Below are 26554 nucleotides of genomic sequence, written 5' to 3'. Positions count from 1 at the left end.
GTTGGTTTTAGTCAAACGGTGGCCATCTGCTCAGCCCCCACTTCCAGAATGTGGGGAAGTTTGTCAACACTTGCCTTCAACATTTTATGCAAAGATGAATTCAAAAGACTTTAAGAACATAAGAACATAAGAACAAGCCAGCTGGATCAGACCAGAGTCCATCTAGTCCAGCTCTCTGCTACTCGCAGTGGCCCACCAGGTGCCTTTGGGAGCTCACATGCAGGATGTGAAAGCAATGGCCTTCTGCGGCTGTTGCTCCCGATCACCTGGTCTGCTAAGGCATTTGCAATCTCAGATCAAAGAGGATCAAGATTGGTAGCCATAAATCGACTTCTCCTCCATAAATCTGTCCAAGCCCCTTTTAAAGCTATCCAGGTTAGTTGCCATCACCACCTCCTGTGGTAGCATATTCCAAACACCAATCACACGTTGCGTGAAGAAGTGTTTCCTTTTATTAGTCCGAATTCTTCCCCCCAGCATTTTCAATGGATGCCCCCTGGTTCTAGTATTGTGAGAAAGAGAGAAAAATTTCTCTCTGTCAACATTTTCTACCCCATGCATAATTTTATAGACTTCAATCATATCTCCCCTCAGACGTCTCCTCTCCAAGCTAAAGAGTCCCAAACGCTGCAGCCTCTCCTCATAGGGAAGGTGCTCCAGTCCCTCAATCATCCTCGTTGCCCTTCTCTGCACTTTTTCTATCTCTTCAATATCCTTTTTGAGATGCGGCGACCAGAACTGAACACAGTACTCCAAGTGCGGTCGCACCACGGCTTTATATAAGGGCATGACAATCTTTGCAGTTTTATTCTCAATTCCTTTCCTAATGATCCCCAGCATAGAGTTTGCCTTTTTCACAGCTGCCATGCATTGAGTTGACATTCCCATGGAACTATCAACTAAGACGCCCAAATCCCTTTCCTGGTCTGTGACTGATAGCACTGACCCCTGTAGCGTGTATGTGAAGTTTGGATTTACAAATGATTATACAATTGAAACCAGAAGTTTTCTCGTTGGGACTGATGGACAGATCCGTGGAGAAAAAAATGTGGAACTTTGTCTTTATACATGACATAAGCGCAAAAACTGAAAACTTCAGACATGCCACCAAAAGGCGGGTGAAGGTTGCGGAGTTGGCGGAAACGGCCAAACTCGCTTCGCTACTTAAAGGAGTTTAGTAAAATTGTTGGACAATAAAACAGAAAAAAGCAAAATGTTGATTAGCGTTCGGAAGATTAGTGGATCGTTCTTATAAGACTTAACAGAGAAAGGTATTTTAATTAGCAGTAGTGGTTATTAAGTTGGATTTTTAAGTATGTGGTTCAAGAGAAAGGGGTAATCATTTTTACTGTTCACACTTTGGAATCCTTGCGTTGAAGGTATTTTGGATAGTTTTTGATCTTCTCCTTTCCTTTTTGCAAAGCGTATTAAGTACTAATCAAATCTGAATACGGAAAAAAACATTTTATGCAAAAATGACACAAACCTCTTGACAAGCAGCACAATAATAATGCCAATGTTAACATTAACAAAAATGAGAAACTCTCTCTCTACATTAACAGCCCAGTCCAAAGGTGGTGGGAGGTAGACTGGCAGCCAGAGCTGGTGTTGCCTCCATAGTTGGTGGCTTGAGCACTGGGGGGTAGGAATGGGGAGGGGGGAGAGAAAAACCTCTCATCTCCCAGGAAGCCCATTACCAGGAATAACTTACACCACCTTCTTTGGTGCTGTAAGTCTGTGCTGCAAAAAGGGGGAAATTCCTAAACTGAAACTGCCCACAGAAATGCCCCTGGAACATCCCCACTCATGCCTGTGGCTAGGGTGTCAGCTTACGCAGCAGCTTCCAGGTTGAGTGTGTCATGATATTAAAAAAAGAGAGTAAAGGTTCATAAAAGGGTCATCTTCTAATCAGCAGAAGTTTGCCCAACACAGAGGCCGGAGACAGTCAGTCTAGGGCGAAGTAGCAGTTAACCTTTAACATGATTGTTGAGTTCAACTGTGACTCTAGACCAGCGATTCCCAACCAGGGTTCCGTGGTACCCTGGGGTGCCGTGAGCATGTCCCAGGGGTACCACAGCAATGCTACCAGCCCCCCCTCACTTTTTTAGGGTCTCCCGCCGGCATCAGAAAGGATATGGAGCTGGCCCAGGGGGCAGGGCCTGCCGCAAGGTCAGCAGCTACTTCCTACCACCCCACCCCGTGCTTCCCTTCACCCTGGGAGGGGAAAGTGGGTGGGGGGAGGATGGCAGAGGTACCATGAGATATGAAGAGTGAAGTCAAGGGTACTGTGACGTCGGAAAGGTTGGAAAACACTGCTCTAGACCAATGAGAGGCTGTTGTCAGGGCTGGGGGGGGAGTATTCAGTTGGATGTATAAAATGCAAAGCATTGTATATGCTAAGTTCTGAGTCAGAGTGTTTAAGTTCAGTGTATGTTCACTGTGTACTTGCTGAAGAGTTCTGTATAGCTTTATAGTCTTGTATAGCATAGACTTGTGTAACCATGCAACTGCTAAAGTAAAACCTTCCTATGGAAAGAACATCTTGGGTGAAGAGTATTCTTTTCCAAGAGTGCTAGAAGGTTGCAGTGAGTGCAAGAAGACTATAGACCTTCTCATCTTACCAGAGTGACTCCGCTTTAAACTTTGCTGATAGAGTGGGCACCCACATCAGTGCAACCCTGCCCTGCCCCCTTTGGATTGCACTCTTAAGTCACAGCTGAGCAGAGTGCTTCACAATTGTAATTTATTTCAGAAACATCTTTTGCAGGAGTGAAGATACACAAACACACGCAGAAAGACTGCCAGTGCCAAAGCAAAATGACGCTTCTCAAAAGCAAATCTGAGAGCAAAAGCAACAAAACTTGTTGCTAGTTCCTATCTCATTGACAGACACTGATCCAAAAGCATTCTCCTACCTTTTGTGAGTCACGCTCCGGAGCCAATGCAGCAGCTGCCTACATAGAACAAAGAGGGATAGATTAGTACAAGGGATCCTTCTACACATTAACCTTGACTGCAAAAGGAATAGACACAATTTACATAGATCTGAAGTTTCAAAAAGAAGCTCACAAAAGAACAACATCAACAACTGAAATCAGTGCTATTAAGAAAGAGAACAGTGACTTGTTTTTTAAACTCTGACTTCCAAAGTCAGGAAATCTGGTGTTTAAATTTGAAACTTCAATGCTGCTGGTGGATGGATCAAACCAAGACATCCCTCCCCCCCCACCCCCGCCCCAGAACAGCCAAGTTCATAGCAGGGGAAGTTTACAGAAAAGAAGGAGGAACTAACGGGGGGGGGGGGGGGAAAAAGAAAAAACCAACTAATATAAAGAGCAGAACACAATTAAGCAGAAAACTGAAAGGAGAAGGGAGGGTGGGGGATGGAAGACGGAGTCCCCCTGTCACAAACCCACCCCTGACTCTTCCAGGAAGCACTGAGAAAGTCTACCTGCTTAATCAGGAACGGGGTTTCTTAGCTACCAGGACAGCTGCAACTGTACAGCGTTTCATGGCAGCACATTTTCTAATGGAGCTTCATTCAAGGGATTTTAACAGCAGACCTATTTCCTAAATACTTGCATTAACAAGAAGCAACATCATTTAACTGCACTGACAAGGATTGTGGTGTTGGGAGTCTAACATCTCTCTACATTTAGCCTAAAGAATCAGAATCGTTCCTTGGGTCATCCTGCATCTTATGAAGCCCACCAGGATGAAAGGGCAATCTCACGGAAATCGAATGATCCTAGCAGGAAAGGCCTCAGTCTAAGCCAGGGGTCTGCAACCTGCGGCTCTCCAGATGCTAATGGACTACAATTCCCATCAGCCCCTGCCAGCATGGCCAATTGGCCATGCTGGAAGGGGCTGATTGGATTTGTAGTCCATGAACATCTGGAGAGCCACAGGTTGCAGACTCCTAAGCTAATGCAATGATACTTTTGGATTCCCTTTATATACACCAATGGCTGCGTAATTGAAATGAAATTGACAGATGAAAAATAGCAAACTTGGCCTTTATTGAGTTGTGGGGTTTTTTAAAGTTGTGCAAGCATAAAGTACCACTGGGAAGCAAAGTGATCTTTTTGCTGTCAATCAATTCAACGGCTGTAACCCCTTACAGAAATGTGATCGCATGTTAAACGTCTGGAATATATAACGCAAGTAGTTTACTCCAAGCATGTTTTCATGAGACAGGGCCAAGCACAAATATTTAAAGACACACACCTAATACAGTCTCTTAATATTATCATCTCAACATTTATCAAAAGGGTTGCTCACATGATTCACATACACACACACCCCTTCATTCTTTCAGATCAATTAAAATTAGATAAAAGTTAGGTCAGCTATTGGGTGGGAAGGAGAGAAGACAGCAGGAGGAAAAGCTACGGAGGCTTTCAGGCAGAGAAAGAGGAAACAGTGAAGGGGGAATTAGACCCCCTCCCCCTGCCCAAGGTCCTTGCAGGTTACTACTTGTACAGAATGGCTTGCTGGAATCTCTCTGTGAATGCACATCCCAGAAACTACCCTGTTTCCCCGAATATAAGACATCCCCTGAAAATAAGACGTAGTAGAGGTTTTGCTGAAGTGCGAAATATAAGGCATCCCCCGAAAGTAAGATATAGCAAAGTTTTTGTTTGGAAGCATGCCCGACGAACAGAACACAGAAAAATGAGACATCCCCTGAAAATAAGACATAGCGCATCTTTGGGAGCAAAAATTAATATAAGACACTGTCTTATTTTCGGGAAAACATGGTATCTAGTCAGCACTGGGACTTTTTAGATGTTATTAAACAAAATATCTTGGGCAACCAGACCTTGCTTGACAGACCATTTAAATCAAGCAGAGAAGAGTCACTCACAAAAGTAAAACACATCCACTATTGCCATGTATCCTTTTAAGAACAACAGTGGGGCAGCTCACAAAGACAGTTGAGGCGTCCTTCAGTGCAGATTGTCACAGCCTGAGTTTTCACTATCATAAACTGCCAGGTACGTCTGGGCTCCTATATTTATACAAAGACACCAGCTACCGATGTGTTTCGCCCCACTCAGCCTTAAATGGCCTGGGGCCAGGATAGCCTGTGAGGCTCCTTAAAGTTTCAGATTTTCCCAACTCACATCAGAGCCAGACCGATCTCCACGTGAAGAAGACTTTCACAGCTGCTGCCGCCTCCACGCCCCTAGGAGCTGCTCCTTTTGCTTCCACCATTTAATTGGCCTTTCCAGTCTTGAGGAGCAGCAGTGGCTTAGGAGGTTAAGAGCTCGTGTATCTAATCTGGAGGAACCGGGTTTGATTCCCAGCTCTGCCGCCTGAGCTGTGGAGGCTTATCTGGGAAATTCAGGTTAGCCTGTACACTCCCACACACGCCAGCTGGGTGACCTTGGGCTAGTCACAGCTTCTTGGAGCTCTCTCAGCCCCACCCACCTCACAGGGTGTTTGTTGTGAGGGGGGAAGGGCAAGGAGATTGTCAGCCCCTTTGAGTCTCCTGCAAGAGAGAAAGGGGGGATATAAATCCAAACTCCTCCTCCTCCTCTTCCTCCTCCTCCTCTTCCTCCTCCTCCTCCTCTTCCTCCTCCTCCTCCTCTTCTTCTTCTTCTTCTTCTTCTTCTTGAACCCAGGACCTCTGGTGCCCTCCAGGCCACCGTCCCGCTTCAGTTCTATTTCAATCTGATTCTGGAAATGAGCCTTATTATGCGCTGTCTCGCTGTTTACTTTGTAGGATCGTTTCTGCTGCTGTTTTGGTTTGGATTTAAGACGTGTTGTCTGAGTAGGACTAGGTGTTGGGAAACCCAGGTCTGAAACCCACCCACCCCCCTTCACACCAGGGAAGCTGGCTGGGTGACCTTGGGCCAGCCACACACTCTCAGCCCTGACCCTGATTAGCACTAGCATGGGAAACCTCCAAAGAACGCCAGGGTCACGACATGGAAAAAGGCAACAGCATGTCTGGAAAACCTTACATGCTCCCTGTAACTTGATAACAAAACAAACAAAAAATGACTATAGCAGTGGTGGCGAACCTATGGCACGGGTGCCAGAGGTGGCACTCAGAGCCTCTCTGTGGGCACGCGCAAACAGAGTCACACACACACCCCACACACACAATTAGGCTGGCCTGGACCGCTGGGCTCGATTATTAGCATTAAACCTAAGACCTAGTTTTGGGGAAGCAGTGTAGGTAACCCTGTTAAGCGCTGTTAAACCCCACTGATTTTCATGCAAAGAACTAAAGCGCGATCCTTCACCTGGGAGTAAGCTCGGTTGCTGGCAATGGGGCTTGCTTCTGAGTAAACCCTCCTAGGGTCGTGATTCATCTGTTGGAAGAGTTGCACGGTTGCTTCAAAGCAAAGCCACCTTCTACCACCAAGCGTACTCCCGAGCAACGCACACCTCGGAGCCAACTGTTTTTTTCTGAACTAAAACCTCAGTATTCGGGTTAAATTGGGGTTAAATTGGGGAATATAAATCCAAACTACTCCTCCTCCTGCTCTTCTTCTATTAAAAGAACTGCCAGAAGTAATCTCAGAACCACTTGCTATAATCTTTGAGAACTCCTGGAGAACAGGAGAAGTCCCAGTGGACTGGAGGAAGGCTAATGTTATCCCCATCTTCACAAAGGAGGACCCTAATAATTACCATCCAGTCAGCCTGACGTCAATACCAGGGAAGATTCTGGAGCAGATCATTAAACAGATAGTCTGCCAAAACTTAGAGGGGAATACTGTGATCACAAAAAGTCATGGGTTTCTGAAAAACAAGTCATGCCAGATTAATCTTATCTCTTCTTTTGATAGAGTGACAAGCTTGGTAGATGAAGAGAATGCTGTGGACGTAGCATACCAAAAGTAAAGCTTTTGACAAGGTGCATCATAATATTTTCGCAAGTAAGCTGGTAAAATGTGGACTAAACAATGCTACTATTAGATGGATTTCTAATTGGTTGACTGACTAAACTCAAAGGATGCTCATCAATGGGTCATCTTCATCCTGGAGAGAGGCTATCCAATACTCTGATCTCCAGTTTACTGACTGTGTCCTGGCTTCCTGAATTGCTGGACAGTTCCTGCTCAGACCTGTGCTTTAAGTCACCTGGGCCCAGTGCATGGCCAATTGGCAAGGGCTGATGGGAATTGTAGTCCATGAACCTCTGGAGAGCCGCAGGTTGCAGACCCTTGGTCTAAATACTCTATTAGTCCTCCTTGGACAATTGCCAGAACAGACACTGGGAAAGATAGAACCAGGGAGTGCACAGAAGCAAAGTCACAGGGAGTGACTTTCCCAAGGACAATATTTTCAAGCGCCCAAGGGCAACAAACTCAATTTAAGGCAACGGTTCAGGAAGAAGGTAGGGAATGCAGGCACCGCTTATGCATCCGCTAAATCCTTATTCATTTATTCATGACATGTTATTAGCTGCATTTCTACTTCATAGGAACTCAAGGGGACTGAAAATGTAAATAGCTATCAAACAAAAAAAATACATATACACTAATTGAAATCAATAATTTATAACTGTCAGTAAGTGTCAAGACCTGGGGTGTCGTGTGGTTTCCGGGCTGTCTGGCCGTGCTCCAGTAGCACGTTTCACCTGCCTCTGTGGCTGGCGTCTTCAGAGGATCCTGTTTAAGACCTGTCAGCATTCCAGCAATTCCTTGGTTCTTGCCATGAAACCTGGGATGGGGAGCCGGGTGGGAGCAGGGGGCAACGTGGGAGTCTTTAGCTTGTTTTCCTATGCTTTAGGCCTGCAGTAACTTTGTCAGCTTTTGGCGAGCACCTGCCTTATCTCTGGGGTGACCTTGGAGATGCTTCTCCGCCTGGGAACGCTGTTAGCCATTTCACCTTGCTGGGATCCTGAGGGTGGGGGCTGGAGGGAGGTATGGGGGCATTAACCTAACAATGCAGTCCTGATATTCAGTTCCAGCAAAGCCCGCTGAGTGCTGTCTGTGGCAATAAACCAATTTCTGAACACAAGAGCCTGGTTATTGCAGAGCTCGACAGATCCTGACCAGAGGAACTAATCAAGGTTGTCGTGAATAAAACCGTCTTCCGCTGCCTCCTGAAGACTAAGAGGGAGGGGACCAGGCAATGAGCTTCCACAATTGTGGCACAATTGTGGGAAGCGGTTGACCTTGTGTGTGTCACGGAAACCTGGGTGAGGGAGGGCGAGACAGTCGCCCTCAATAACCTCACATCAGATGGTTCTGTGGCAGTCCAGGACCCTCGGACATAGGGCCGGGGGGGGGGGGGCGTGGCGATGCTCATCCGAGATACCATCTCTTTCAGGACGTCCCCTGTCCCAGAGATCATGGGTTTGGAGTGTTTGGGCCTTCATTGGGATCACCCAGAGAGGCTGGCTGTCTTGCTAGTGTACCGGTCGCCTAGCGCACCAGCAAACAGCCTGTCACGGCTCTTGGAGGTCGTCTCTGAGTGGGCGTTGGAGCACCCGCGCTTGATTGTGCTGGGTGACTTCAACGCTCATGTTGATTCGGCCTCCTCTTCAGAAGCCCTTGATCTAGTGTCATCCATGGCGACGCTAGGCCTCTCTCTGATTAACACCGGTGACCCCACCCATCAAGGAGGCCACACTCTGGACCTGATCTTCGCAGCAGGTGTGCATGTGGCCATATTCTCTATTGAAAGAGTGCCATGGTCTGACCACTACGTCCTGAAGGCTCGCCTTGATGCTCCTATGCCCCCTTGTCTAGGTGACGGGCATATTTTAGCCCGACCGCAGAGACTAATGGACCCAGAGCGGTTTCAGGATGCTCTGCCACCCAAAAGGCCCTCTCTCATGTACCAATCAGACAAACTTCCTTGATCGATCAGACAGTGAAGAAGGCCTCTCCCTGTGATTTCAGTTCTCCGGCAGGAATGTATGGGAGAAGGCAGTCCATCAAGAGACCTCAGTCCCAAGCCATGTAAGGCTCCGAAGGTTCAAAGCATCGTCCTCAAGTGGGCTTGGGAATGGATCGGAAGCTGCAGGACGCAGGTCACGCGACCCTGGTAACTGGCCCCAACCACAGCTCTCTGCACTAGCTGCATCCCCCAAACACTATTCAGCGGTAGTCCGAAGTAGAGAATGTTGCAATAGTCCAGACAAGCAGTAACTGCTGACCGTGAATACCACTCCCACCCCAGTCCTTTTCGACACTGCTGGGCAAGTACCCGTGCCTGTGCTTTCCCTCTTGGCAAGAAGGCAACCGGGAAAAGATCACACGGTAACCAGCCCGGAGGTCATGTGCCCCAGTGACAAGGAGATGACGAGGCCACGCTGACATTATGACTGCCTCAGACATCCAAGCAAGGATAGTGCAGACTAACAGAACAGAAGCATCTCCAAGGTCACCCCAGAGATCAGGCAGGTGCTCGCCAAAAGATGCCATATTGCCCCGTCAGGCCCCTCTGTTCTTCGGAGGAGGACCTGTTGGTGATCCCTGGCCCTAAAGCAATCAGGCTGGCCTCTACAAGGGCCAGGGCTTTCATAGCCCTGGCCCCCACCTGGTGGAACAGGCTCCCAAGGGAGGTCAGGGCCCTGTGGGACCTCCAGAGTTTCCGCAGAGCCTGTAAGTTGGACCTGTTCCGCCAGGCATTTGGCCAGCCTGGTTAGGATCTTCGCTGCTGTCACATCTGGCCTCCCGTGGGTGCGAGGGTGGGGAGGGGGTGGGATGATGCCGTCTGCTTTTATAGGGTTCCTGTTTCATTTTATTCTATGCTGTTTTTATCTGATAGCTGTTGTTTATTATATGGCTGTTCACCGCCCTGACCAATGAATGAATGAATGAATGAATGAATGAATGAATGAATGAATGAATGAATGATAAAACAACAGCACCATACAATATACTGCAGTGGTGGCGAACCTTTGGCACTCCAGATGTTATGGACTACAATTCCCATCAGCCCCTGCCAGCATGGCCAATTGTAGTGGCACATGAGAACATGCAGTGGCCAAGGGGACTGATCTTTGCTTGTTGCGTGACATTTCCCTACTTATAGAGCAGGGGCCTGCAACCTGTGGCTCTCCAGATGTTCATGGCCAATTGGCCATGCTGGCAGGGGCTGATGGGAATTGTAGTCCATAACATCTGGAGTGCCAAAGGTTCGCTACCACGGCAATATAGTCTCTAACACCATAAATAACAACAACAACAAAAAAAACAGCGCCATACAATATGGTCTCTAGAACCATAAATTCCTTCTGGGGGATAAAATACTCGTAGTAAAATACCATTCTTACCCCCAGGGCTATCTCTCATACCTTAAGGAGGGGAAGGAAAAAAGTGGGGAAAGGTCAGCAGCAGGGCAAGGAAAGGAAAAAGGAAAAAAGGGAGGCCAGATTACCGAAGACCTCTTGCTGACCTCAGCCCTAGGCCTGGCAGAACAGCTCTGTCTTACAGGCTCTGGGGAATTGGAACAGATCTGAAAAGGCCCTGCCCCTGGTTGACGACAGTTGGACAGTCTTTAGGAGCAGCAGTGGCGCAGGAGGTTAAGAGCTCATGTATCTAATCTGGAGGAACCGGGTTTGATTCCCTGCTCGGCAGCCTGAGTTGTGGAGGCTGATCTGGGGAATTCACATTAGCCTGTGCACTCCCACACACGCCAGCTGGGTGACCTTGGGCTAGTCATAGCTTCTCGGAGCTCTCTCAGCCCCACCTACCTCACAGGGTGTTTGTTGTGAGGGGGGAAGGGCAAGGAGTTTGTAAGCCCCTTTGAGTCTCCTGCAGGAGAGAAAGGGGGGATATAAATCCAAACTCTTCTTCTTCTTCTTCTAGGCCAGGGACCACCAGTAAGTTGTCATTTGCCAGACGTAAGGCTATTTCAGGGACATACTGAAAGAGGCGGTCCTGTAGGTATGAGAGCCCCAGACAGTTAAAGGCTCTGAAGGTCAATATCAGAACCTTGGACCTGACCCGGTGCTTCACTCCGAGCCAAGGCAGCTGGCGGAGCACTGGTTGGATGTGTATTTGCCAGGGAGTCCCTCTCAGGACTCAAGCAGCTGCGCCCTGCATCAGCTGCAGCCTCCAGAGCAGCCTCAGCCCTGCATAGAGTGAGCTGCAGTAATCCAGTCTAGAGGTGACCGTTGCATGGATCACTGTGGCTAAGTCTGGCTGGGACAGGTGAGGTGCTCATTGTCTTACCTGGGATAAGTGACAAAATGTCCACTTCCCAGGCCACCCACTGCCACTGAGAGGAGTTGTTTCTCAGCCTTACACCAGGTCTGTCAGCCCACCCTGGACACAGCAACCCCTTCGCTTTTCTGGCCCTTGAGCTCCAACAGATAGACACATACATCTATCTCTCCTATCAGCTGAAGGTTCCATCAGTTGATGTGCCCTTATTTTTAAGATATTTCCAACAAATTAGTAGTGTTATTAACATCGGTAGCTGCTGAGAAATTAGTGGTAAATTTATATTAAAATCTTCCTGCGACAGAGCTTACTGTGGGGCAGGGAGGAGCGAAGGGGGTGAGCTGGATCTTGAGGCACAAGGAGGTCAGTTAGCTACACTCATGGCTGCCAAACACTCAAATGCGGTCACCTCCATAGTCAAAGGGCTGATATTAAAGGTGGCTGCGGCTCTCCTGGGAGGAAAGTTGGAGAGGCTTCACAGGAGAGGTGGGGGGATTCTAGAACAGAAGTCGAACAGAGGCAGTTTTGGGGGGCCGCCCCGTTCTGCTCACACTCACACGTAAAAAATGGAGATAGTGTAAACACATTCCTGTTAGAACCAGTGTTCCCAGCACCTCTTATACAGCTGTTTCACTTAGCTGACTGTTTTCAGAAACATAATCTCCATGTTTAAAGAACATAAGAAAAGCTCAACTGGGTCAGACCAGCGAGGGCCCATGTAGTCCCACATCCTGTCTCACATAGTGGCCAACCAGTCCCTCTGGAAAGCCAACAACATGGCCGAGGCCTTCCCCTGACATTGTCTCCTAGCCACCGGTATTCAGGGGTTTACTGCCTCTGACTATGAAGGCTTCCTTTAGTCACCGTGGCTAATAGGCACTGATAGATCTCTCTTCCACATACCTGTCTTAAAGCTGTCCACATCTGCGGCTATCATCACAACCTCTGGCAGCGAATTCCACATTTTAAAGAAGTATTTTATTTAGTCTGTCCTGAATGTACTGTCCAATAGCTTCATTGGATTCCCTCAAGTTCTAGTATTTTGGGAGAGAAACAGTTCTTTTTGCCAACTTCCTCCACTCTATTTTCAGTCCCTTTTCTAATAATCCTAACATAAGAGTTTGCCTTTCTCACCACCCCAGCACACTGGGTTGACATTGAGCTGCCTGCCATGACGCCAAGATACTTTCCCCCTTCAGTCTCAGAAGGTTGGGACCCCATTAGTCTATACCGGAAGTATTACTATATATAACTAAACTGATATACACATTAAACAATAACATTATCTTTGAAGGAGCAAAATAAAAAAATATGAATTCAAATTGTCTGGGTAAAGAAATAAATCTTCATCTAGTACCAAAAACCAAACAAAGACAGATGAAAGGAGGGCACTTCATGACCCGGGAGCCACAACTGAAAAGGCCCCACCTCTGTGCCTTATAATGAACCAAACCTTTCTGGGGTCCAGCACGGTCAGCACGGTCTACTGTGACTGGCCGTGACTCTACAGAAGTGATGGCGTACCTTTTTGAGACCGAGTGCCCACACTGCAACCCAAAACCCACTTATTTATCGCCAAGTGCCAACACAGCAATTTAACCTGAATACTGAGGCTTTAGTTTAGAAAAAACAGTTGACTCCGAGGCGCACGTTGCTCGGGAGTAAGCTTGGTGAAGCAATCATGCAACGCTTCGATTGGGTGAATCATGACCCTATGAGGGTTTACTCAGAAGCAAGCCCCATTGCCAGCAACTGAGCTTACTCCCGGGTAAAGGATCATGCCCAGGTCAGGTTAGGGGTGTGTGTGTGTGTGTGTGTGGGGGGGTGATTTTCCCACCCCCCCACATGATGAACTCTGTGCACACGTGCCCACAGAAAGGGCTCTGAGTGCCACCTCTGGCACCCGTGCCACAGGTTCGCCATCGCTGCTCCACAGGGTCTCAGGTGCAAGAACTTCTCATCACCTCCTACCTGACCTTTTTAACTGAAGATGCTGGGGGCTGAACCTTGGACCTTCCACAGGTCGAGCAGATGCTCTGCCACTGAGTCCCAGCTGCAAATTGTCATTGCAAATCACACCTCCATTAACTAAATACCAAGACAGGCCTTCATTCCGGGCTGTCCAGCCCAGCAGGAACCCAGCCTCTAGGCCAGTGGTGGCAAACCTTTGGCACTCCAGATGTTATGGACTACAATTCCCATCAGCCCCTTCCAGCATGGTCAATTGGCCATGCCGGAAGAAGAGGCTGATGCTCCATAACATCTGGAATGCCAATGGGGGGGTACCTACCCTACCTAAACAGTCCTTTAGAGATCAATTGCAGACCAGCACAGGTTTCTCTCTCCCTCTCCCTCTCCCTCACTCACACTCAGAGTTTGGATTTTATCAACTGTAACTATTGCTATAGGAATAAACAAATGGTTGGATCAATAAAATCTTTAGTGGCCCAGTTTTTCCTCTTCCCTCCTTAAATAAAGTAACAAACAATCAAACAGTGTTCGTTTGGAACTATTTCGCTGCTGGACTGCAGAAACATCGGTAAATGTACAGGCCTTTTCATTTAGGAAAAATCCTCCCATCACACGCCTCTGATGTATCCATAAGGACGACCAACCAGTGAGTAAAGCAGGCATTCTACAAGATGTTTCGTAAGGTTCAGATAGAACAGTGATGGCGAACCTTTTTGAGACCGAGTGCCCAAACTGCAACCCAAAACCCACTTATTTATCGCAAAGCGCCAACATGGCAATTTAACCTGAATGCTGATGTTTCAGTTTAGAAAAAATGGTTGGCTCTGAGCCGTGCATTACGCGGGAGTACGCTTGGTGGTAGAAGGTGGCTTTGCTTTGAAGCAACCATGCAACTCTTCAAATGGGGGAATCACAACCCTAGGAGGGTTTACTCAGAAGCAAGCCACATTGCCAGCACCCGAACTTACTCCCAGGTAAAGGATCGCACTTTAGTTCTTCGCATGAAAATCAGTGGGGTTTAACAACGCTTAACAGGGTTACCTACACTGCGTCCCCAAAATTAGGTCTTAGGTTTAATGCTAATAATCGAGCCCAGTGGCCCAGACCAGCCTAGATGTGTGTGTGTGTGTGTGTGTGGGGGGGTGATTTCCCCCCCACATGATGAACTCTGTTTGTGCGTGCCCACAGAGAGGGCTCTGAGTGCCACCTCTGGCACCCGTGCCATAGGTTCGCCATCACTGAGATAGAACATTTCATCGTCACAACTGCCACTTCAGTATAACAAGGAAAACATCCGAAAAACGCAGTTGCCATCTGCCCTCTCACCATACACCAAAAACCAATCTCGGAATCAACTGACACACACTGAGAAGCAGCCACAGGGGCCAGGAGATAAGAGGGGGAACACACGGATTCGACGAAGTTAACACAGCAGACATTGGAGGCATCTTGGGGTCCAAGCCAGGATCCCTGGGGAGTCAGGTTCCTGGTCCCCACAATTCAATATGTAACCTGAAGCACTTAAGAACATAAGAACATAAGAACTAGCCTGCTGGATCAGACCAGAGTCCATCTACTCCAGCACTCTGCTACTCGCAGTGGCCCACCAGGTGCCTTGGGGAGCTCACGTGCAGGATGTGAAAGCAATGGCCTTCTGCTGCTGCTGCTGCTCCCGAGCACCTGGTCTGCTAAGGCATTTGCAATCTCAGATCAAGGAGGATCAAGATTGGTAGCCATAGATCGACTTCTCCTCCATAAATATGTCCAAGCCCTTTTTAAAGCTATCCAGGTTAGTGGCCATCACCACCTCCTGTGGCAGCATATTCCAAACACCAATCACATGTTGTGTGAAGAAGTGTTTCCTTTTATTAGTCCTAATTCTTCCCCCCCAGCATTTTCAATGAATGCCCTTGCTGGTGGTCAAAGGGGAAGGTGGCAGGTAAGAGTTTCAGGGCACAAAGCTTCTAGCCAGGGAAATCAGGTGGAACTCACCAATAAAAGCCGCAGGGTCTGCCGGAGCTCTTTGGAACTCAGCACTAACATTTCATCACATACGAAGAAGAGCTGGTTTTTGTATTCCACTTTTTTCCATCGAAGGAGTCTCAAGTGGTTCACAATCATCTTCTCCCCCACCCCACCCACCCCAGAAAAACATCTTGTGAGGTAGGTGGGGCTGAGAGAGTTATGACTGGCCCAAGGTCATCCAGTAGGATGTAGGAATGGAGAAACAATTCTGGGTCTCCAGATTAGAGTCCACACCTCTTAAAGACTACGGCATGCTGAGTTCACCTCCCACTGTCCCACAATGTTTTTACTCTCACAAGAAATCTGATCGGTGGATATGTTTGCTACAACTGTGTTCAACCTTGGAAAGAAAAAGTTACATAGTCTTACACTGAAAGCTTGAGCGTGGCTTAAGAAAAAAGCAAGTTAAAACTGCAAAGAATCCAGCGAAGAACACTAGTTACATTTTCTGAGACAGCTATCAAATGGGTTTATTTAAAATATTTATATTGCCACCTTCCCCCCTCAACAGAGAGACCCAATGTAAGTGTTCTACAAGGGCTTCAAATGGGAGCTCTCTTATCCCCCCACCCACTCCTTTCACCGGTGTAAACATTTAATTCTTCCTGCAGTTTACGTCAGTAAAAATCCACTATAATCACAGTTTTATGGCAACATTTCTAGATTCAGTGCTATGTCAATTTATAGTAGAGCTGCAACATTCAAAGTTACAGTACAATATAATCTATCAGCTTTCCTGATTTCTCCAGTGTTCTAGAGCCACCCAAATAGTAAGTGTTGTCATTCTTGCGACTGGCACACCAAAAGATCCTGTTGAGGCCTGCTTCTCTGGACAGAGAAGGCAAAGGAACCACCAAGAAGTTCCCATTAAATCCAGCAAGGATATATCACGGTCCATAAAAAGCAGAAAACAGAAGATATGGCTCCTAACTTTGTTCTTCCCTACCCTCTTTGCAGTGATACATCTGACAGCCAGAAATGAAAACTGACTTTCACCAAGGAGCACCCCGGGCCTTTTAGTGCTTTAAATGAAAGAACGTTTTTCATCACACGCATGGCCGTGTTATACCCAGAGCACTCTAGGACTGGCTCCTGAAGTCTGAAGAAGCAGGCGGAATCTCCCAATGAGTCACACGGCAGGCTCTCTTCTAGACCGGTTGTCATCGGCAAGCAACCTGGCTCTTAGCATGAGACACGCCAGCCTTTCCCCCCCCTTTTTTTTTTTAAAAAAAGAACTTTTCCAAACCAGCCTCTGTAACCTTCCTCCAGCCCTAAATCATGAATCCTGCAGTCTGTGTCATTTGTCATTCCTGAAGACCGCAGAGGACTTCGGCAATTTCTGGCGATACTTACAAACCGGCGGCGTTCTGTCCATTTCCGACTTCTCCCAGCTGGAAATCTGCGATGAGGAAATCACTCCCTCCTCCGCATCCCTCTCCCTGGAGCAGGTCTGGCTAGAAAGATGACATCATCGCTACAGACATGCACCTGATTCTCAGGAAGCGGCCCCTCCTCCAACGAGCAGGTCTCTCTCGCTCTCGCTCTCTCTTTTTTTTAAGAGACAGCCAGAGGGACTGCCTCGCCAGCGAGTCCCCAGCACTGCAGAATCCACGCTTTTCATCGTTCTATTTCTGCATTTCTCCTGCTCTGCTTCGCTCAGACAGGATGCAAATTGCCCCCTTGGAAAAACCACGGCAATGACACGTCGGCTGCATGCCAAATAACGTACAAAAGGACTATACTTAGATCTCGTGATTCAGCCCTAGATGCACAAAGGCAGGGGGAAGGAATGCTTACCTGTTTCACATCCAGAGCCGAAATACGCGGCCACTTCCAAGATTTGATCCCTCTCCCTCCGCCCCTGCACTGTCCTTTTCACTCCCTGACTCTCCTCCCACGATCGTTACCACATTTACCAAATATTATACGCAGTCACAATCCACCCAACTAATACAACAAAGAGAGGCAGACGACTTTTCCTGTCGGTCACATTCTGAATTGTGTGGAGACTTCGTGTTGTGCACAAAACACACCCTTTAAGACAGCCCAGCTCTTGCAGATTCATTATACGTTAGACTCATTTCAATTTGTTTCAACTGTAATCTCTGTTGATGCTTCCATTTTATGTTCCCGTGATGCACGTTTTTTTTTCCTTTTGATGGCAGCAGTCTTTGGCCATGTACAATAAACTTTCCTTCTACCTTTATTAGCTCTATCAAGAACCTTCAAGCTTCTTACTGAATCCGATTTGTTTTTCTTTCCATTATCAAATTTGGAATTAATAACATTATCAAATTTGCAATTAGTAACAGCTCCTAATCCGGGATTAAATCCACAGGTTTCCAACATTGGAGGAGATTTTTGCTGACTCCCCTGACCACTGCAGTGCCACCCCGCCCCCACTTTGTTACGCAGGCAATTCCTGAGGATTCCCTGTCCCCTGGACGAGCAATCTGGGAGCTCCATGGGGTGTCGTGGGGGGGATCCTACTCAAATAGCAGAAATGCCTTCTTTCACTGGAAAACAACCAGAATACTAGGGCAGTGATGGCGAACCTTTTTGAGACCGAGTGCCCAAATTGCAACCCAAACCCCACTTATTTATTGCAAAGTGTCCAACCCGGCAATTTAACCTGAATGCTGAGGTTTTAGTTTAGAAAAAACTGGTTGGCTCCCTCTTCCTCCACCCCACACGTTCAAGCAGGGGCCAACCTGCTCTAGCCTCCAGCAAGTCCTGCCCGCACCACTCTGTGCCTGTCTAGCATCTCTGCCTCCTCTGCGCCCCTACCCCTTGGGCAGCAGCCACCCGGAGCACAGGCACCAGGCCCACCAGCTGAGTCCTCCCTGCTCACCGCAGTGCGCACACATTGTGTTCAGTGACCCAGGCCAGCCTAGATGTGGGGGGGGTGGGATTTTCCGCCCCCCACATGATGGACTCTGTGTGTGCGTGCCCACAGAGAGGGCTCCGAGTGCCACCTCTGGCACCCGTGCCATAGGTTCGCCATCACTGTACTAGGGTGTCGTGGGGTTTCCGGGTTGTATGGCCATGTTCCAGTAGCATTTTCTCCTGACATTTCGCCTGCGTCTGTGGCTGGAATCTTCAGAGGATCTGAAGGTGCCAGATAATCTGAAGATGCCAGCCACAGATGCAGGCGAAACGTTAGGAGAAAATGCTACTGGAACACGGCCATACAGCCCGGAAAACCCACCACGCCCTAATGATTCTGGCTGTGAAAGCCTTCGACAATAAACCAGAATACTGTTCGCCAGCTGTCCAAAGGAAACTATATCCTGCCGTGCTTTATAAATAAGAAGTCATGTACAGAAACACAAAGGTCGCTGCAGACTGTGGCATTCATTCAAAGTTATTCACTCTCCGGTACTTACAGATGCACCTCCACATGTTTAAAAAATGCCACAGTGAAGGCAAACGATGTTTAATCTGTTACCAACAGATAACGTATCAGTGGGGGTCTCTAATCAAACAGCAAAAGGTTAGCACTGGGGTTGGTGACCTACGCTCTAGAGCAGGGGTCTGCAACCTGCGACTCTCCAGATGTTAAGAACATAAGAACATAAGAACAAGCCAGCTGGATCAGACCAGAGTCCATCTAGTCCAGCTCTCTGCTACTCGCAGTGGCCCACCAGGTGCCTTTGGGAGCTCACATGCAGGATGTGAAAGCAATGGCCTTCTGCTGCTGCTGCTCCCGAGCACCTGGTCTACTATGGCATTTGCAATCTCAGATCAAGGAGGATCAAGATTGGTAGCCATAAATCGACTTCTCCTCCATACATCTGTCCAAGCCCTTTTTAAAGCTATCTAGGTTAGTGGCCATCACCACCTCCTGTGGCAGCATATTCCAAACACCAATCACACGTTGCGTGAAGAAGTGTTTTCTTTTATTAGTCCTAATTCTTCCCCCCAGCATTTTTAATGGATGCCCCCTGGTTCTGGTCAACATTTTCTACCCCATGCATAATTTTATAGACTTCAATCATATCCCCCCTCAGGCGTCTCCTCTCCAAACTAAAGAGTCCCAAACGCTGCAGCCTCTCCTCATAAGGAAGGTGCTCCAGTCCCTCAATTGTCCATGCTGGCAGGGGCTGATGGGAATAGTAGTCCATGAACATCTGGAGAGCCGCAGGTTGCAGACCCCTGCTCTAGAGCCAATCGTGGTACAACATCAAATCAAATTTGCCTCTAAAAAAGAAAAAGAAATCTTTAAGGTCTACTGGAAGGGTGGGAAGAATGCTACAGTCACCAATGTGTGCAGAGAATTACAAGCAAAGATTCTGATGGAACTCAAGGGATTCCTAGAGATGCACCACTGAAAGGGAAGCGGCAGAGGTAACCCCCTGCCAGTGATTCATGCACACCATGCTGACTCATGCCAGTGCTTAAAACAATAATACAGGCAGCACCTGTAGATGGATTTCCTCTTGTGAGATCTCACATGCACCACTTCCTATTACGGTACTCACAGCAACCACTGTTGGGCCTGTGGAAACTTCATGGTTTCTTAATCAACATGACACTTATCAATAATTTTATAAGAACATAAGAACAAGCCAGCTGGATCAGACCAGAGTCCATCTAGTCCAGCTCTCTGCTACTTGCAGTGGCCCACCAGGTGCCTTTGGGAGCTCACATGCAGGATGTGAAAGCAATGGCCTTCTGCGGCTGTTGCTCCCGAGCACCTGGTCTGTTAAGGCATTTGCAATCTCAGATCAAAGAGGATCAAGATTGGTAGCCATAAATCGACTTCTCCATAAATCTGTCCAAGCCCCTTTTAAAGCTATCCAGGTTAGTGGCCATCACCACCTCCTGTGGCAGGATATTCCAAACACCAATCACACGTTGCGTGAAGAAGTGTTTCCTTTTATTAGTCCTAAATCTTATTTTATTAGTCCTAAAACCTTATCTGGTCCAGTTTCACTTAAGAGTCGTAATATGTCACCCCCTGGATCCATAATGATCCTGTGCCAGCACCGGGTCATTATTGATCCAGGGGGTGACATATTATGGCGTCGTGTTTATTGGGTGGTTTGCAGACGATGTGTTTATTGGGTGGTTTGCCATTCCCAGTCATTTATTCTTTAACCCCAGCAAGCTGGGTATGTATTTTACCAACCTTGGAAGAATAGAAGGCTGAGTCAAGCTTGAGCCAGCTGTCTGAAATGCCTTCCGTCAGGATCGAACTCAGGCCGTGAACAGAGCTTTGACTGCAGTATTGCAGTCACTCTGTGCCATGTGGCCCCTAAAGTTTCACTTAGGCAAGGTAACGAGGAAACAAGGTTTCGGCAAAGAGCCTGAATGAATCGGTTTACCCATTCTTACTACAAAAAATCTGGGGCAGCTACACCCATGCCAAAGCCACTGTTTTCAGGAAGACAGAATCATCAAGCACACAGATCAGGGGACCCTAATCCTCTTGAACCTGTGTACACCTGTAGAAATCAAACACAGGTTGGTGGATGCAACCACAAAATGCCCATTCACCATGGGAGGTGGACCTACCTGCCTGCCTTTCTAAAAAGACTTAGCGGGCATCAGGCACCCCGGCTTCCATGGGTGCCATGCTGGGGTTGCTGACTCAGAGGAACAACACTGACTGAAGAAAATACCGTCAATCTATTTTTTATTATTACTTTTTATTATTATTATTTATTAAATTTGTTATACCACCCACCACCAAAGGGCTCTGGATGGTGTACAGGTATGTATAAAACAGTATATTTTTGGAGTTCTTTGAGAGGGCTGAGCTAGAAAATATAGTCTACAAAGAGTGACATAGAAAATATGAGACCTAATGTCTTCCAAAAGCCAACAGGAAGCACAAGGCAGGAGTAAACAGAAAGTTCTTGCAGCGAAGGCAAGTTGGGGGGTGGGGTGGAGTTCTTCATTATCAGGACTCTATATTGTGTTCAGAAATTCTCTGGAACTCGGAGTGAGCAATTCGGACCCCTGGCCCAGCTGGTGGATAATACCCAATTATTCAGGATGGAAAGAAGCAAAGCAGATTAGAAAGACCTCCAAAGGATTGCTGCAAACAGAATGGGACAACATGGCTGTGACAGATCTAAGCAACATGCAGAGAGGCAGGAAAGTGTTAATTCCCCTCAGAGCCTGAGTGTGCGAACGATAGGCTGGGAGTGAGAGGAATTAGAAAGGCAGTCAGAACTTCCGACAGGGATGCAAGGAGTGGATCTCTGAGATCCAGGGGGGTCAAATATGTCTAGTGTTTGCCAATAGGGAGAGAGAACTGGGGGTGAGGACCATACTCTAGTCATAGAGGGGAATTTTCTTCTATGGAGAGAAGACTTCCAAGCCCGGGTTCTCATAAGCTAGTTCATCTTCTGCACAGAGTGAGTAGAACAGAGGGAACTGACTAAGTAAGAGTTGTGCCAGAGAGGGACCACTCTCAAGTCAGGAGGTGAATTTTATACTTCATGTAGAACAGGGGTCCCCAAACTACGGCCCGGGGGCCAAATGTGGCCCCCTGAAGGCATTTATCCGGCCCGCCAGGCATGGCAGTGATGGCTCCATTCATGTGTAGTGGGGGCTCGAGGGAGAGGAGGAACCGGCCCCAACGGCAGTTGATTGCAGTTACATGATGGCACCCCCAAATCTCCATGAATTTTCTGACCCAGAGTTGGAAACCTTACATGTGGCAATGCCTGCTCCGCCCTTCCCTCTCGGCTACTCCTGTGTGTTGCTCTCAGGCTTTCTGTTCCGCCTCACTCCCATTGGCATCAGCCAGGCTGGCGAATCGCTCGCTGGCTGTTAGGGAGGAAAGAACCCAGGAAGATACCTGATCCTGGGTTAGATGGAATGCTTCATTGGGAAAGTTCTGCTTCTTTCTTTTTTTTTACAAGGGAAGGTATTCCACAGCCTCCCCAACAATATTTGGAGCCCACCCTGTACTTGACGTACTCTGGTCACTGTTCTAAAAATAGACCATGACAGAAAGGCTGAAAGGTGAAATCAAACATTTTACAATCATTTGCGCATAGGAATTTGTTCATAGGTTTTTTTAGTCCGGCCCTCCAACAGTCTGAGGGACAGTCAACTGGCCCCCTGTTTAAAAAGTTTGGGGACCCCTGAGGTAGAAGAATTACTACTCCTTGTTCCAAGGATGAATTGATTCAAATGCTGTGAAGTGATTCCAAAGGTTGGGGAAGTCTGAAGGGAAAGGGAGTTGGGTAGATACTCTACGGGACCCAGAATTACACCTCTGGGTACGAGCATAAAATGAAGCTGTGCAACAACTAGAAACTATTCCTTATTTCAAAGTATTAACTACTCCGTGGCAACTGAAATCATATCCAACAGCAAAACACCATCTGAGCTGCACTTCAAGAACATTTTCATACCTAAATATAAAACTGCTCTTTTCCTGACTGCCAATATTCCCTCCTATCCTACTCCCCTGATGTGTTTAATAAAATTCTATTGAATTTGTTGAACTTAAAAAGAGAGAAAAGTCTCAAGTGTGGTTATCTGAGGTAAAATCAGACGAGTGAAGGGGTGGGGGACCACCTCTCTAAGCCGATTCAGATATACTAGGGGTGGCCAACCTATGGTGTTCCAGAAGTTCATGGACTACAATTCCCATCAGCCAATTGGCCATGCTGGCAGGGGCCGATGGGAATTGTAGTCCATGAACATCTGGCGCACCATAGGTTGGCCACCCAAGATATACATTTATTTCAGAGATGTACAAGACGGGACAATCTGAGGGAAACCCCCAGAAGTGCTGTTTGTGTGTTTTTTAATATCTTCATAAAGGGAAACTGACCAGCAGTGAAGTTCAGAAGAAAATGAGACAAATTAGGAACATTTCTTGTCCTTGGGTAGAAGGGAGTACGAGAGATTTTATCCCTCGTGATCCCCTGCCTTCACGGTGGCAAATGATATTCACTATAAAGTGATGCACGTTTGGGCAAAATATTCTCATTATATGCTGAAGGAAGTCCAAGCTGGTGGTGACTGACCGTGAAAGAGATCTTAGGGTCCTAATGCGCAGTACAAGGAATACATTGGCAAGATTTTTTAGGTACCATCGGTACATATTTGTCGGAACCCACAATTTAGGGAATGCCGGGGGGGAAGCGTCCTAAGGGTTCTCCTAGTGATTCCTGATAACCACGTGGGATGAGGGAGGAAAATGGAAAACAAGCAGTAATGAAAAACTGTGGACCCGGCACTTATTCAACTTCCAAATGACGAGGACAAGTCCCCTCATATTTCCATCAATTACATCAGTTACATTTGTCAGCGAAGTCTCCCTCCATTGCCCAAAAGAAAACGTTAACCATGCCCCCCCCCCTCCCAAAGCATTCTCTCACCCACAGGAGCCCCAAGAACTGGCTAAGGCAGTGATGGCGAATCTATGGCACGGGTGCCAGAGGTGGCACTCGGAACCCTCTCTGTGGGCACACACACAGAGTTCATCATGTGGGGGATGGAAAATAACAAAAAAAACCCCACACAAATCTAGACTGACCTGGGCCACTGAGCACAATGTGCGCGCACCACGGTGAGCAGGAAGGACTCGGCTGGTGGGCCTGTGCTCCAGGTGGCTGCTCCTTGCCAAAGTGGGGGCACAGAAGGGAAGGCACAGAGATGCTAGAGGCACAAGAGTGAGATTGCACTATGGGACTTGCTTAAAGGATTTGACCAAGATTGTCACCTTTTTTAAAGAACCCCGGGATGAAGGCGCGCACAGCCGCAGGAGTGCACTGCCTTTTAGGGCGCTCCCCGGTTTCCCGCCCTGTGACAGGGCGGGAAAACGGGGAGCGCCCCAAAAGGCAGTGCGCTCCTGCGGCCACGTGCGCGGGGAGGCTGCCGCACTGCCTTCTGGGGCGCTCCCGTTTCCCGCCCTGTGACGCGGGACAGATTGGTTTAAGGCGGGACTGTTCCGCCAAAAGTGGGACGTCTGGTCACCTTAGACTTGCTGGAGGCTAGAGCAGGCTGGACCCTGCTTGAGCGGGTGGGGCAAAGGAAGAGGGAGCCAACTGTTTTTTTCTAAGCTAAAATCTCAGCATTCAGGTTAAATTGCCGTGTTGGCACTTTGTGATAAATAAGTGGAGTTTGGGTTGCAATTTGGGCACTTGGTCTCAAAAAGGTTCACCATCACTGGGCTAAGGTTTATCCATTCCTCAGCAGCACGAGAGGACCATGCAGTCGCCACCTGAAGTTTATTTGGGGATTTGGACGGCAGATTCTCTGGTCATTTCCCTACAAGAACACTCTACAAGAGTATATTTAAGTTTTCCTGGGAGTCCTCATAGCAGTCATCTCTTTTTCAGATAAGGAGTGATATGCATACATGCAACGGCCCCTCCAAGCTGAAGCCTAAAGTATGAAGTAGTTTAACCATACACAGTTTATTTTGAGTTTAAGAGATGCTAAACGAGAGGAAGGAAGTGTTTATACTGCACAACAGTTGAACTGTCCCAGGGGTCCCTGATGGGCTTTTAGAAAGCAGGTAGGGTCAGGTTGGCTTTTGCCCAGCAAGGTTTCCGATTGGCTGTGCAGATTAAAAGGCATCACGTTAAACAGCTTAAAGAGCTTCTGCCTGAAACTTGGAAGAGTTACTGCATACATAAAACCTTTATCAGGCATAATATCAATAACAACCAGCAATATCCAGACAAGTGTTCCATACATAAAACCGTCACAGGTATTATTCCACAATTCCTAAAAGAAACCTAGCTACAGAAGTTAAAATCACAGAAGAGGAGTTGGGGTGCTGTGTGGTTTCCGGGCTGTATGGCCGTGTTCTAGCAGCATTCTCTCCTGACGTTTCGCCTGCATCTGTGGCTGGCATCTTCAGAGGATCTGATAGTAGGAATGGAAAGCAAGTGGAGTATATATACTGTGAGGTCAAAAGGTGAGGCCCTCTGAATAGAGTAGCCTGGTATGTGAGTCACAAAGAAGTCTGTAGCCTGGTATGTGAGTCACAAAGAAGTCTGTAGCCTGGGAGTAACAATGAAGATAGGAAGGTCAATACGTGAATGCATCTGAATAGAAGTATCCTGGTCTTTGTTTCCTTTGATAGCTATTGTCTATAGTTGTCCTGTGTTTGTGTGGAGCTGATTAGTCACTGTCTTGATTCTAGAGTTTTTCAACACTGGCAGCCAAATTCTGTTCATTTTCATGGTTTCTTCCTTCCTGTTGAAGTTGTCCATGTGCTTGTGAATTTCAACGGTTTCTCTGTGTAGTCTGATGTAGTGGTTGTCAGAGTGGTCCAGAATGTCTGTGTTTTCAAATAAAATTCTGTGTCCAGGTTGGTTTATCAAGTGTTCTGCTATTGCTGATTTTTCTGGCTGAAATAGTCTGCAGTGCCTTTCATGTTCTTTAATTCGTGCCTGAGCGCTGCGTTTGGTGGTTCCTATGTAGACTTGTCCACAGCTACATGGTATGCGGTAGACTCCTGCAGTAGCTAGAGGACCCCTCTTATCCTTTGCTGAATGTAGCATTTGTTGAATTCTCTTAGTGGGTCTGTAGATAGTTTGTAGGTTATGTTTCTTCATCAGTTTTCCTATACGGTCAGTGGTTCACTTGATGGATGGTAAGAACACTTTCCCTCTAGATGGCTCTTAATCCTTGTTCATGTGGCTTGTTCTTGGTCTTGCAGCTCTTCTGATGTCTGTAGTAGAGGAACCATTAGCCTGTAGAGCCCAGTTTAGGTGATTCAATTCATCTTGAAGGAGGTGGGGTTCACAGATTCTGTTTGCGCGATCTACCAAAGTTTTTATGGTGCTCCTTTTTTGTCCTGGATGATGATTGGAGTTTTTGTGTAGATATCTATCTGTGTGCATCGGTTTTCTGTATATTAATACTGGGACAGAGCAGGGTGCCAACCTGACCATCTTCATTGATACACTGCCTTCTTATACAGAAGTTTAAGTAGACCTAGAAGCAGGGGTCTGCAACCTGTGGCTCTCCAGATGTTCATGGACTACAATTCCCAACTGGCCATGCAGGCAGGGGCTGATGGGAATTGTAGTCCATGAACACCTGGAGAGCCACAGGTTGCAGACCCCTGACCTAGAGAAAGAACTGGATACATTTCCGAGATAACACTGATCCTACCGTTGTTTTATTCAAGCTTGCAATACTTCTTTCACTTATGATTATCAATGGCTTGACACGAGCCCCCTCACTAAAGCTGTGAGTTCATTTTTCATTTGGATACAGCAGCAAGATCCTAGTTAATGGTTTTAAGAGAATGCTGGGGCTGGCCATATGGTTGGGTTTATACAGATCACAGAGAATTGCACCAGGAAAACTTCACTGGCATTGCTATATTTAACAATAATCTACTTGCACAGAGCACAGAAGACAATTGGTGTAGGCAGTCTTACAAAGTTGTTAAATGTGTGTGATACCTGATCTTTACCCCCGACTCTGTT

General features: G+C 47.4%; 1 protein-coding gene across 4 annotated transcripts in view; it reads right to left on the bottom strand.

Moving 5' to 3' along the window:
- The window catches only part of USP54 (ubiquitin specific peptidase 54), a 138870-nt gene that overhangs the window by 104570 nt on the left and 7746 nt on the right, over window positions 1-26554 (bottom strand). For 3 of the 4 annotated variants that reach the window (XM_048502622.1, XM_048502626.1, XM_048502625.1), the window contains exon 2: window positions 2916-2954. The gene's annotated coding sequence lies outside the window, so the exon portion shown is untranslated. Of the gene's footprint in view, window positions 1-2915; window positions 2955-16487; window positions 16506-26554 lie in introns of those variants that run through there. The other variant, XM_048502623.1, reaches the window with a different exon arrangement.

The sequence above is a fragment of the Sphaerodactylus townsendi genome, linkage group LG07, assembly GCF_021028975.2.
Source record: "Sphaerodactylus townsendi isolate TG3544 linkage group LG07, MPM_Stown_v2.3, whole genome shotgun sequence".
NCBI classification, from domain to species: Eukaryota; Metazoa; Chordata; class Lepidosauria; order Squamata; family Sphaerodactylidae; genus Sphaerodactylus; species Sphaerodactylus townsendi.
The sequence above is the reverse complement of the archived record's forward strand: the minus strand, read 5'-3'. Positions and strand labels throughout refer to the sequence as shown.